The sequence below is a fragment of the Coregonus clupeaformis genome, chromosome 30 (assembly GCF_020615455.1).
Source record: "Coregonus clupeaformis isolate EN_2021a chromosome 30, ASM2061545v1, whole genome shotgun sequence".
Taxonomy (NCBI): domain Eukaryota; kingdom Metazoa; phylum Chordata; class Actinopteri; order Salmoniformes; family Salmonidae; genus Coregonus; species Coregonus clupeaformis.
Window position 1 is genome coordinate 36933332 of NC_059221.1, and position 12688 is coordinate 36946019.

The following is a 12688-nucleotide window of genomic DNA, read 5'->3' on the forward strand; positions in this document are numbered from 1 at the left end:
GTCCAATGATAATCAGTTTATGTGTGTGTCCGTGTTTCTGTGCGTGCGTGCGTGTGTGCTTGTGTGGGTACGTGGAGTGTGTGTGTATGTGTGCATGTGCGTGCATGTGAGTTGCCTTGTCTCAACTAAACTCTACACCATCAAAAAAACATCAGAGATTATCCACTTGCCTAAACCTCTGTGTTTTGACGCTCAAGTCATTCCAGGTTAAAGGTTTACATAATGTATGAGACTACAAAGTACTGTCTCTCCCTCTCTCTCTCGCTCTCTCTCTGTCTCTGTATCTCCCATCTACCTCTCTCTCCATCTCTAACATTCTTTCTCTTTTTATCTCTCAAGACAATTTTGCTGTGTTCAGAGGAAACGTTGCCAATTGTTCCATGGCATTAGCAACACATCAAATAAAATCAAAATGTATTTGCCATATGTGCCAAATACAACGGATGTAGACTGCTTACGAGCCCTTCCCAACGATGCAGAGTTATAAAATAATAAAAAAGTCCTCCCGAGTGGCGCAGCGTTCTAAGGCACTGCATCGCGGTGCTTGAGGCGTCACTACCGACCTGGGTTCGATCCCAGGTTGTGTCAGAACTGGCCGTGACAGGGAATCCCATAATGGCCCAGCGTTGTCTGGGTTAGGGGAGGGTTTGGCCGAGGGGGCTCATCGTGCTCTAGCGACTTCTTGTGGAGTGCCGGACGCCTACAGACTGACTTCAGTTGTCAGTTGGACGGTGTTTCCTCCGACACATTGGTGCAGCTGACTTCCGGGTTAAATGGGCGGCTGTTAAGAAATGTGGTTTGGTGGGTCATGTTTCAGAGGACGCATGACTCGACCTTCGCCTCTCCGGAGCCTGTTGCGGCGATGAGACAAGATCAATATTGGGGAGATAAAGGGGGTAGAATACAACAACAAAAAATATATAGCAATAAAAATAAACATTTTACCAGGTCAATGTGCAGGGGTACAAGGTATTTGAGGTAGATATGTACACAAAGGCAGGGTAAAGTGACTAGTCATCAGGATAGATAATAATAAGAGTAAAAAAAAGAACAGTGTAGAAGCAGCATATGTGTGTTTATGTGTGTGCGTGTGTGTATTTACATTTACATTTACGTCATTTAGCAGACGCTCTTATCCAGAGCGACTTACAAATTGGTGCATTCACCCTATAGCCAGTGGGATAACCACTTTACAATTTTTTCTGTTTGTTTAATTTTACATTATTTTTATTCTCTTTTTTAAATATTTATTAATATATATATATTTTTTTTTTTGGGGGGTAGAAGGATTACTTTATCCTATCCCAGGTATTCCTTAAAGAGGTGGGGTTTCAAATGTCTCCGGAAGGTGGTGAGTGACTCCGCTGTCCTGGCGTCGTGAGGGAGCTTGTTCCACCATTAGGGTGCCAGAGCAGCGAACAGTTTTGACTGGGCTGAGCGGGAACTATGCTTCCGCGAGAGGAAGGGGAGCCAGCAGGCCAGAGGTGGATGAACGCAATGCCCTCGTTTGGGTGTAGGGACTGATCAGAGCCTGAAGGTACGGAGGTGCCGTTCCCCTCACTGCTCCATAGGCAAGCACCATGGTCTTGTAACGGATGCGAGCTTCAACTGGAAGCCAGTGGAGTGTGCGGAGGAGGGGGGTGACGTGAGAGAACTTGGGAAGGTTGAACACCAGACGGGCTGCGGCATTCTCGATGAGTTGTAGGGGTTTAATGGCACAGGCAGGGAGCCCAGCCAACAGCGAGTTGCAGTAATCCAGACGGGAGATGACAAGTGCCTGGATTAGGACCTGTGCCGCTTCCTGTGTAAGGCAGGGTCGTACTTTCCGGATGTTGTAGAGCATGAACCTACAGGATCGGGTCACCGCCTTGATGTTAGCGGAGAACGACAGGGTGTTGTCCAGGGTCACGCCAAGGCTCTTCGCACTCTGGGAGGAGGACACAACGGAGTTGTCAACCGTGATGGCGAGATCATGGAACGGGCAGTCCTTCCCCGGGAGGAAGAGCAGCTCCGTCTTGCCAGGGTTCAGCTTGAGGTGGTGATCCGTCACCCATACTGATATGTCTGCCAGACATGCAGAGATGCGATTCGCCACCTGGTTATCAGAAGGGGGAAAGGAGAAGATTAGTTGTGTATCGTCAGCGTAGCAATGATAGGAGAGGCCATGTGAGGATATGACAGAGCCAAGTGACTTGGTGTATAGGGAGAAAAGGAGAGGGCCTAGAACTGAGCCCTGGGGGACACCAGTGGTGAGAGCACGTGGTGCGGAGACAGCTTCTCGCCACGCCACTTGGTAGGAGCGTATGTGTGTTTGTGTCGGTTTGCGTGTGTGTGTTATGTGTGTGTGTGTGTGTGTATTTACACTCTTAGAAAAAAGGGCTCCAAAAGGGTTCTTCGGTTGTCCCCATAGGAGTACTCTTTTTGGTTCCAGGTAGAATTATTTTGGGTTCCATGTAGAACTGTCACGGATTCAGCCGAGGCTGTTCCTCCTCCTTGCTCGGGCAGGCTTCGGCGTTCGTCGTCACCAGAGTACTAGCTGCCACCGATCTATGTTTCTGTGTTCTTCTTGTCTTGTCTTGATTGTTCACACCTGTTTCCCATTATCATTGATCACTGCCCTATTTAACCCTCTGGCTCCCACTGTATGTTGTGCGTGTTTGTTCATGTTTGGTTGTCGTCTGGTGAGCGGGTTTGTTTCCTCCCTGCATGGAGGTTATGTTATTTGACGTTACCTACGAATAAAGTACGTTTTCGATTAGCTCTGTGTCCTGCGCCTGACTTCGTCCTACCGCATCACACTGACATCCTGACAGAAACACGCACCTAAATATCGAGTCAGCAGGTACATTCATTTCGTCCGGATCAATGGAGGAACGTGTCCAACAGCAGGCGACCATGATCCAGACTCTCGGTACCACAATGGAAAGCGTGTTGAACACGATGGAACGATGGGAGAGAGATGGTGGTCCTACACCTCCTCCAACTACACAACCACCCACACTGCTGTCCACCCCTTCATCACCTGGGTCCAGTGGGATTCGGCTATCGCTCCCGAGGGCGTATGATGATACAGCTGCCGGGTGCCAGGGTTTTCTGCTCCAGGTAGAGCTCTACCTGGCTACCATCCACACGGCTCCCTCGGGATACGAGAGCGTGTCCGCCCTCATCTCCTGTCTGTCAGGAAAAGCGCTTGAGTGGGCCAACACCGAGTGGGGAGGAATAGACGCAGCGTCAGTACAGGGGAAGAGGAGCGCACAGGACTTTGCCCTGGACTTCAGGACTCTGGCTGCCAGCGCAGGATGGAATGAGAGGGCCCTGATCGATCACTAGAGATGCAGCCTCCGGGAGGACGTTCGTCGGGAACTGGCCTGAACCTGGACCAACTGGTGGACATGTTGATCAGGCTGGATAACCTGTTGGCAACCCGCTGACGTCCGGATCAGGGGCCGTCCATTCCATCCCCCAGCACCTCCGACCCTACTCCTATGGAGCTCTGAGGTGCTGCACTTAGGGAGACCGGAAGGAGGGCCATCTCCTGCACCAACTGTGGCCGCGGAGGACACACTGCTGGTCGGTACTGGGGAGGGTCCTTCAGGAGTCGAGGCGGTAGGCAGAGCACTGGTGGACCATCTCAGGTGAGTAGGCACCCGACTCACCCAGAGCTCCCTGTTGCGCATATGTGTATAGATATTGTATTTCCAGAGTTTTCCCCTCATTCCCAGCATAAGGCGCTCGTAGATTCAGGCGCAGCTGGGAACTTTATTGATCATCAGTTTTCCCGTAGTTTAAGGATTCCTATTGTTCCTGTAGATGTGCCCTTCCCTGTACACGCCTTAGATAGTCGCCCTTTAGGGTCAGGCCTGATTAGGGAGGTCACAGCTCCAATCTGGATGAAAACGAAGGGGGGTCATGAAGAGAAAATTAGTCTCTATCTGATTGATTCTCCTGCGTTTCCAGTGGTGTTGGGGCTTCCCTGGTTAACCTCTCATGACCCCACTATTTCATGGCAACAGAGGGCTCTCAAGGGATGGTCAAGTCAGTGCTCGGGGAGGTGTGTAGGTGTTTCCATAAGGGCAACTACGGTGGAAAGTCCAAACCAGGTCTCCACCATGCACATTCCTCCTGAATATGCCGATCTGTCCCTCGCCTTCTGTAAAAAGAAGGCTACTCAATTACCACCCCATCGACAGGGGGATTGTGCGATAAATCTCCAGGTAGGCGCTGCACTTCCCAAGAGTCACGTGTATCCCCTGTCACAGGAAGAGACGGCGGCTATGGAAACATATGTCTCCGAATCTCTGGGGCAGGGATACATTCGGCCATCCACTTCACCTGTCTCCTCGAGTTTCTTTTTTGTGAAGAAGAAGAATGGAGGTTTACGCCCGTGCATTGACTACCGGGGTCTCAATCAGATTACTATCAAGTACAGTTATCCACTACCGTATCCAGGAGGGAGATGAGTGGAAGACAGCATTCAGTACCACCTCTGGGCATTATGAGTACCTCGTCATGCCATACGGGTTGATGAATGCTCCATCAGTCTTCCAATCCTTTGTTGATGAGATTTTCATGGAACTGCACGGACAGGGTGTAGTGGTGTATATTGATGACATTCTCATATACTCCACTACACGGGCCGAGCATGTGTCCCTGGGGCGTAAAGTGCTTGGTCGACTGTTGGAGCATGACCTGTATGTAAAGGCAAAGAAATGTATGTTCTTCCAAGAGTCCATCTCCTTCCTAGGGCACCGCCTGTCCGCGTCAGGGGTGGAGATGGAGATTGACCGCATTTCGGCCGTGCGTAATTGGCCGACTCCAACCACGGTGAAGGAGGTGCAGCAATTTTTGGGTTTTGCCAAATACTACCGGAGGTTTATCCGGGGCTTTGGTCAGGTAGCAGCTCCCATTACCTCCTTGCTGAAGGGGGGACCGGTACGACTGCAGTGGTCAGCTGAGGCGGACAGGGCTTTTGGTCATCTGAAGGACCTGTTTACCTCGGCTCCAGTGCTGGCTCATCCGGATCCCTCCATAGCATTCCAGGTTGAGGTGGACGCGTCCGAGGCTGGGATAGGAGCTGTACTGTCTCAGCGCTCGGGTATGCCACCAAAGCTCCGCCCCTGTGCTTTCTTAGAAGCTCAGTCCGGCCGAGCGCAACTATGATGTGGGGGACCGGGAGCTGTTAGCAGTGGTTAAGGCCCTGAAAGTGTGGAGGCATTGGCTTGAGGGGGCTAAACACCCTTTTCTCATTTTGACTGACCATCGCAATCTGGAGATTGAACCCTCGCCAGGCAAGGTGGGCCATGTTCTTTACTCGTTTTGTGTTTACGCTTACTTACAGACCAGGTTCCCAGAACGCTAAGGCAGACGCCCTGTCCCGACTGTATGACACAGAGGAGAGGTCCATTGAGCCCACTCCCATACTTCCGGCGTCGTATCTGGTGGCACCGGTGGTGTGTGAGATTGATGGGGACATCGAGCGGGCGTTACGTACCGAGCCCCCAGTGTACAGAGGGTTGTATGTACGTGCCGCTCGAGGTTCGCAATTGATTAATCTATTGGGCCCACACGTCACCCTCCGCTGGTCATCCTGGCATCGGTCGGACAGTGCACTGTCTTAGTGGGAAGTACTGGTGGCCCACTTTAGCCAAGGACGTGAGGGTTTACATTTCCTCCTGCTCGGTGTGCGCCCAGTGTAAGACACCTAGACACCTGCCCAGAGGGAAATTACTACCCCTACCCATTCCACAACGGCCGTGGTCCCATCTTTCTGTGGATTTTGTTACGGACCTTCCCCCCTCACAAGGGAACACCACGATCCTGGTCGTTGTGGATCGGTTTTCTAAGTCCTGCCGTCTCATTCCTATGCCAGGTCTCCCTACGGCCCTACAGACTGCTGAGGCCCTATTTACACACGTCTTCCGGCACTACGGGGTGCCTGAGGATATTGTATCGGATCGAGGTCCCCAGTTCACCTCAAGGGTCTGGAGGGCGTTCATGGAATGTCTGGTTGTCTCGATCAGCCTGATCTCAGGTTTTCACCCCGAGAGTAATGGGCAGGTGGAGAGAGTTAACCAGGATGTGGGTAGGTTTCTGCGGTCCTATTGCCAGGACCGGCCGGGGGAGTGGTCGGGTTTTATCCCCTGGGCAGAAATGGCCCAAAACTCACTCCGCCACTCTTCCACTAACCTTTCTCCCTTTCAGTGTGTGTTTGGTTATCAGCCGGTCCTGGCACCTTGGCATCAGAGCCAGATCAAGGGTCCTGCGATGGATGAGTGGTTTCGGCACTCGGAAGAGACCTGGAACGCTGCCCATGAACGCCTGCAGCGGGCCATCAGGCGACAAAAGGCGAGCGCCGACTGCCACCGCAGTGAGGCCCCGGTGTATGCACTGGGGGACTGGGTCTGGCTCTCGACCCGAAACCTGCCCCTTCGCCTGCCCTGGCGGAAGCTGGGTCGGCGGTTTGTGGGGCCATTTAAAGTCCTGAGGAGATTGAACAAGGTTTGTTATAGGTTACAGCCTCCTCTGAATTACCGTATTAACCCCTCATTCCATGTGTCTCTCCTCAGGCCGGTGGTAGCTGGTCCACTCCAGGAGTCTGAGGTACTGGAGGTTCCTCCGCCCCCACTGGATATCGAGGGGGCACCTGCGTACTCGGTCCGTTCCATCCTGGATTCGAGGCGTCGGGTGGGGGGCCTGCAGTATCTCGTGGAGTGGGAGGGGTTACGGTCCGGAGGAACGGTGCTGGGTCCCTAGGAGGGACATCCTCGATCCCTCCATGTTGAGGGATTTCCACCGTCGTCATCCGACTCGCCCTGCACCGCATCCTCCTGGCCGTCCCTGAGGCCGGTGTCGGCGCATGGCTGGAGCCGCGCATCAAGGGGGTACTGTCACGGATTCAGCCGAGGCTGCTCCTCCTTCTTGCTCGGGCAGGCTTCGGCGTTCGTCGTCACCGGAGTACTAGCTGCCACCGATCTATGTTTCTGTGTTCTACTTGTCTTGTCTTGATTGTTCACACCTGTTTCCCATTATCATTGATCACTGCCCTATTTAACCCTCTGGCTCCCACTGTATGTTGTGTGTGTTTGTTCATGTTTGTGTCAAAGGGTGCTGTATGTGGGTGTGGTGCAGGAATCAGATGCAGGACGCAGAAAGATAAGTCCAATAGACTTTAGTGAACAGCACACTAAATCACGAGTCAAACGCCCGGAGGCGAGAAAGTCCGCACACATGCGAAAACCAAAAGGCGCACAAACAGTGCGTAAATAACCTCCTAAACACAGAGGAGGAAAATCCGAAATGCACAAGGCAAACAGTAACGCACAAAACACGACAGCGAAACAATAACCCACAAACACAGACACACACAACGAGAACTAAATAGAACACTAACGAGGACTAACTAGACACAGGTGTACAACATCAAGACCAAACCAAACGAACATGAAACATATATCGGTGGCAGCTAGTACTCCGGAGACGACGACCGCCGAAGCCTGCCCGAACCAGGAGGAGGAGCAGCCTCGGCCGAAACCGTGACAGTACCCCCCCCTTGACGCGCGGCTCCAGCCGTGCGCCGACCCCGGCCTCGGGGACGACCAGGAGGACGCGGAGCAGGGCGCGCGGGATGGTCCCGGTGGAACTCCGACAGGAGAGATGGGTCTAGGATGTCCCTCCGCGGCACCCAGCACCGCTCCTCCGGGCCGTACCCTCCCACTCCACGAGATACTGGAGACCCCCCATCCGGCGTCTGGAGTCCAAGATGGACCGAACGGTGTACGCCGGAGCCCCCTCGATGTCCAATGGGGGCGGAGGAGCCTCTCCTATCTCATTGTCCTGGAGTGGACCAGCTACCACCGGCCTGAGAAGAGACACATGGAACGAGGGGTTAATATTCTTATATTCAACAGGTAGATGTAACCTATAACACACCTCGTTCAATCTTCTCAGGACTTTAAAGGGCCCCACAAACCGCCGACCCAGCTTCCGGCAGGGCAGGCGGAGGGGCAGGTTTCTGGTAGAGAGCCAGACTCGATCTCCGGGTGCGTACACCGGCCCCTCACTGCGGTGGAGATCGGCGCTCGCCTTGTGACGAAGGACGGCCCGCTGCAGGTGGACGTGGGCAGCGTTCCACGTCTCTTCCGAGCGCCTCATCCAATCATCCACCGCAGGGGCCTCGATCTGGCTCTGCTGCCACGGTGCCAGAACCGGCTGGTAACCTAATACACATTGAAAAGGGGTTAGGTTAGTAGAGGAGTGGCGGAGAGAGTTCTGGGCCATCTCGGCCCAGGGAATGTAACGCGCCCACTCCTCAGGCCGGTCCTGGCAATACGACCTCAGAAACCTACCCACATCCTGGTTGACACGTTCCACCTGCCCGTTACTCTCCGGGTGGTACCCCGAGGTAAGGCTAACCGAGACCCCCAAACGCTCCATAAACGCTCTCCACACCCGGGAGGTAAACTGGGGGCCTTGATCAGACACTATATCCTCGGGGACCCCGTAATGCCGGAAGACGTGGGTAAATAGGGCCTCAGCGGTCTGTAGGGCAGTAGGAAGACCCGACATAGGGAGAAGACGACAGGCCTTAGAGAACCGGTCCACAACGACCAGGATGGTGGTATTCCCCTGAGAGAGGGGAAGGTCTGTTACAAAATCCACCGAGAGGTGGGACCATGGTCGTTGTGGAACGGGTAGGGGCTGTAACTTACCCCTGGGCAGATGTCGGGGCGCCTTACACTGGGCGCACACCGAGCAGGAGGAGACATAAACCCTCACATCCCTAGCCAAAGTAGGCCACCAGTATTTAGTGCTAAGGCAATGCACTGTCCGGCCAATACCCGGATGTCCTAAGGAGGGTGACGTGTGAGCCCAGTAGATGAGTCGATCCCGAATCTCGAGCGGAACGTACCTCCGACCCTAAGGACATTGTGGAGGGCTGGGGTCGGTACGCAACGCTCGCTCGATCTCGGCATCGACCTCCCACACCACCGGTGCCACAAGGCAAGACTCCGGTAGGATGGGAGTAGGCTCAACGGACCTCTCCTCCGTGTCATACCGCCGGGACAGTGCATCTGCCTTGCCATTCTGGGACCCAGGGATGTACGTGATTTTAAATACGAACCTGGTGAGAAACATACTCCATCGAGCCTGGCGAGGGTTCAGTCTCCTCGCTGCCCGGATGTACTCCAGGTTCCGATGGTCAGTCAAAATGAGGAAAGGGTGTTGAGCCCCCTCAAGCCAATGCCTCCACACCTTAAGGGCCTGAACTACAGCTAACAGCTCCCTGTCCCCAACGTCATAGTTAGGCTCCGCCGGGCTGAGCTTTTTGGAGTAAAAAGCACAGGGGCGGAGTTTAGGTGGCGAGCCGGACCGTTGAGAGAGCACGGCCCCTATACCAGCCTCAGACGCGTCCACCTCAATCTGAAAAGGAATTGTGGGATCCGGATGCGCCAGCACCGGAGTCGACGTAAACAGGTCCTTCAGTCTCCCAAAGGCCCTGTCCGCATCAGCTGACCACTGCAGGCGCACCGGACCCCCCTTCAGAAGGGACGTGATGGGAGCTGCCACCTGTCCAAAACCCCGGATAAACCTCCGGTAGTAATTCGCAAAGCCCAAGAACTGCTGCACCTCTTTTACAGTGGTTGGAGTTTGCCAATTACGCACAGCGGACACACGATCCACCTCCATACTCACCCCTGACGCGGACAACCGATAACCCAAAAAGGAGACCGATTCCTGGAAAAACAGACATTTCTCTGCCTTGACATATAGGTCGTGCTCCAACAGCCTCCTCAATACACGTCGCACCAGGGTTACATGCTCGGCTCGGGTAGACGAGTACACCAGAATATCATCAATGTACACGACCACCCCTTGTCCCTGCATATCCCGGAAAATGTCATCTACAAAGGATTGAAAGACTGATGGAGCATTCATCAACCCATATGGCATGACAAGATATTCGAAATGACCTGACGTGGTACTAAACGCTGTTTTCCATTCATCGCCCCCTAATGCGCACCAAGTTATACGCGCTCCTGAGATCCAATTTTGTGAAAACCGCGCCCCATGCAATGACTCCGTCATGGTCGCAATCAGAGGGAGTGGATAACTGTATTTCACAGTAATCTGATTGAGACCACGGTAATCAATGCACGGGCGCAACCCTCCATCTTTCTTTTTCACAAAAAGAAACTCGAAGAGGCGGGGGAAGTGGAAGGCCTAATGTATCCCTGTCTCAAAGATTCGGCTATGTAGGTCTCCATAGCTTTTCTCTCGTCTTGAGACAAAGGATACACATGGCTCCGTGGGAGCGCTGCTCCTGCCTGGAGATCAATCGCACAATCCCCCTGTCTATGGGGGAGGCAACTGCGTCGCCCTAGTTTTGCTAAACACAAGAGCTAAATCCCCATATTCAGGCGGAATGTGCAATGCGGGCACTTGGTTTGGACTTTCCACCGAAGTCGCCCCCACGGAAACACCCAGACATCGCCCCTCACACTGAGCAGACCACCCATCGAGAGCCCTCTGTTGCCACGAAATAGCAGGGTTATGGGTGCTTAACCAGGGAATCCCCAGCACCACTGGGTACACAGGAGAGTCGATCAGATACAGCTGTATAGTCTCTTCATGACCCCCCTGCGCACACATCCTAAGTGGCGCTGTGACCTCCTGATCAACCCCCGACCCCAAAGGACGGCTATCTAAGGCATGAACGGGAAAAGGTTTGTCAACGGGTAGGAGAGGGATCCCTAACTCTAAACAAAACTTTCGATCAACAAAATTCCCAGCTGCGCCTGAATCTACTAGCGCCTTATGCTGGGAATGAGGTGCAACCTGTGGAAAACCAACAGGTATACAAAAGTGCGCAACAGAAAGCTCTGGGTAGGTGGGGCGTCTACTCACCTGGGAGGCCCCCCCAGTGCGTGGCCTGTTGTCTTCTCCCCGGAGAACCCTCCCCAGCACCTGGCCGCAGTGTGCCCTCCACGGCCGCACTTGGTGCAGGAGACAGGCCCCTCGGGCTCCTCCCACTCCGTTCTCTAGCGCCGGCACCCCCGAGCTCCATAGGGCTCGGCTCGGAGGTGCCGGAGGGAGGAATGGACGGACCCACCTCGGGACGTCCACGGGTGGCCAGCAGGGTGTCTAAACGGATGGACATATCAACCAACTGGTCGAAAGTCAGATGGGTATCCCTGCAGGCCAACTCTCGTTGAACGTCCTCCCGGAGGCTACACCGAAAATGGTCAATGAGAGCCCTTTCATTCCACCCTGCATCCGCCGCTAGAGTCCGGTACTCCAAGGCAAACGCCTGTGCGCTCCTCCTCCCCTGTCTCAAGTGGACTAGCCGCTCCCCCGCCGCTTTGCCCTCAGGTGGATGGTCAAACACGGCCTTGAAGCGGCGGGAGAACTCGGCGTAGGAGATGGTGTTGGCGTCCATCTTCCTCCACTCAGCGTTAGCCCACTCCAACGCCTTTCCCGAGAGACAGGAGATGAGGGCGGAAACGCTCTCGTGTCCCGAGGGCACCGGGTGTACAGTGGCCAGGTAGAGCTCCACCTGCAGGAGAAACCCCTGACACCCGGCAGCTGTTCCGTCATACGCCCTCGGGAGCGAGAGCCGAATCCTCCTGGGTTCCGGACTTGGGGCTGGTGGACCGGCCGATGGGGTGGACAGGGTAGGTGGAGGTGTGGGTACCCTGCTGGCTTCCCATCGGTGCAGGGTGTTGATCACGTCCTGTAGAGCGGTCTCTAGTTGTCTTATCTGGCCCTCCTGCCAATGGATATGCTCCTCGAGCGACACCGGTGTCACAGCCGATCCTGCTGATTCCATAATGGTGGGTTATTCTGTCAAAGGGTGCTGTATGTGGGTGTGATGCAGGAATCAGATGCAGGACGCAGAAAGATAAGTCCAATAGACTTTAGTGAACAGCACACTAAATCACGAGTCAAACGCCCGGAGGCGAGAAAGTCCGCACACATGCGAAAACCAAAAGGCACACAAACAGTGCGTAAATAACCTCCTAAACACAGAGGAGGAAAATCCGAAATGCACAAGGCAAACAGTAGCGCACAAAACACGACAGCGAAACAATAACCCACAAACACAGACACACACAACGAGAACTAAATAGAACACTAACGAGGACTAACTAGACACAGGTGTACAACATCAAGACCAAACCAAACGAACATGAAACATAGATCGGTGGCAGCTAGTACTCCGGAGACGACGACCGCCGAAGCCTGCCCGAACCAGGAGGAGGAGCAGCCTCGGCCGAAACCGTGACAGTTTGGTTGTCGTCTGGTGAGCGGGTTTGTTTCCTCCCTGCGTGGAGGTTATGTTATTTGACGTTACCTATGAGTAAAGTATGTTTTCGATTAGCCTGACTTCGTCCTACCGCATCACACTGACATCCTGACAAGAACCCTCTGTGGAAAGGGTTTTACATGGGACCCAAAAGGGTTTTACCTGGAACCAAATAGGGTTCTTCAAAACGTTCTCCTATGGTGACAGCAGAAGAACCGTTTTAGATTCTAGATAGCACCTAATTTTCTAAGAATGTAGTGTATGTGAATGTGTGGGGGTTTTCTGTGAGAGTGTCAGTGTCAGTGTAGTGTGTGTGAGTGAGTGAGTGTGTATATGGTGTGCATATATAGTCTTGTGAGTGTGCATAGAGTCAGTGCTACATAG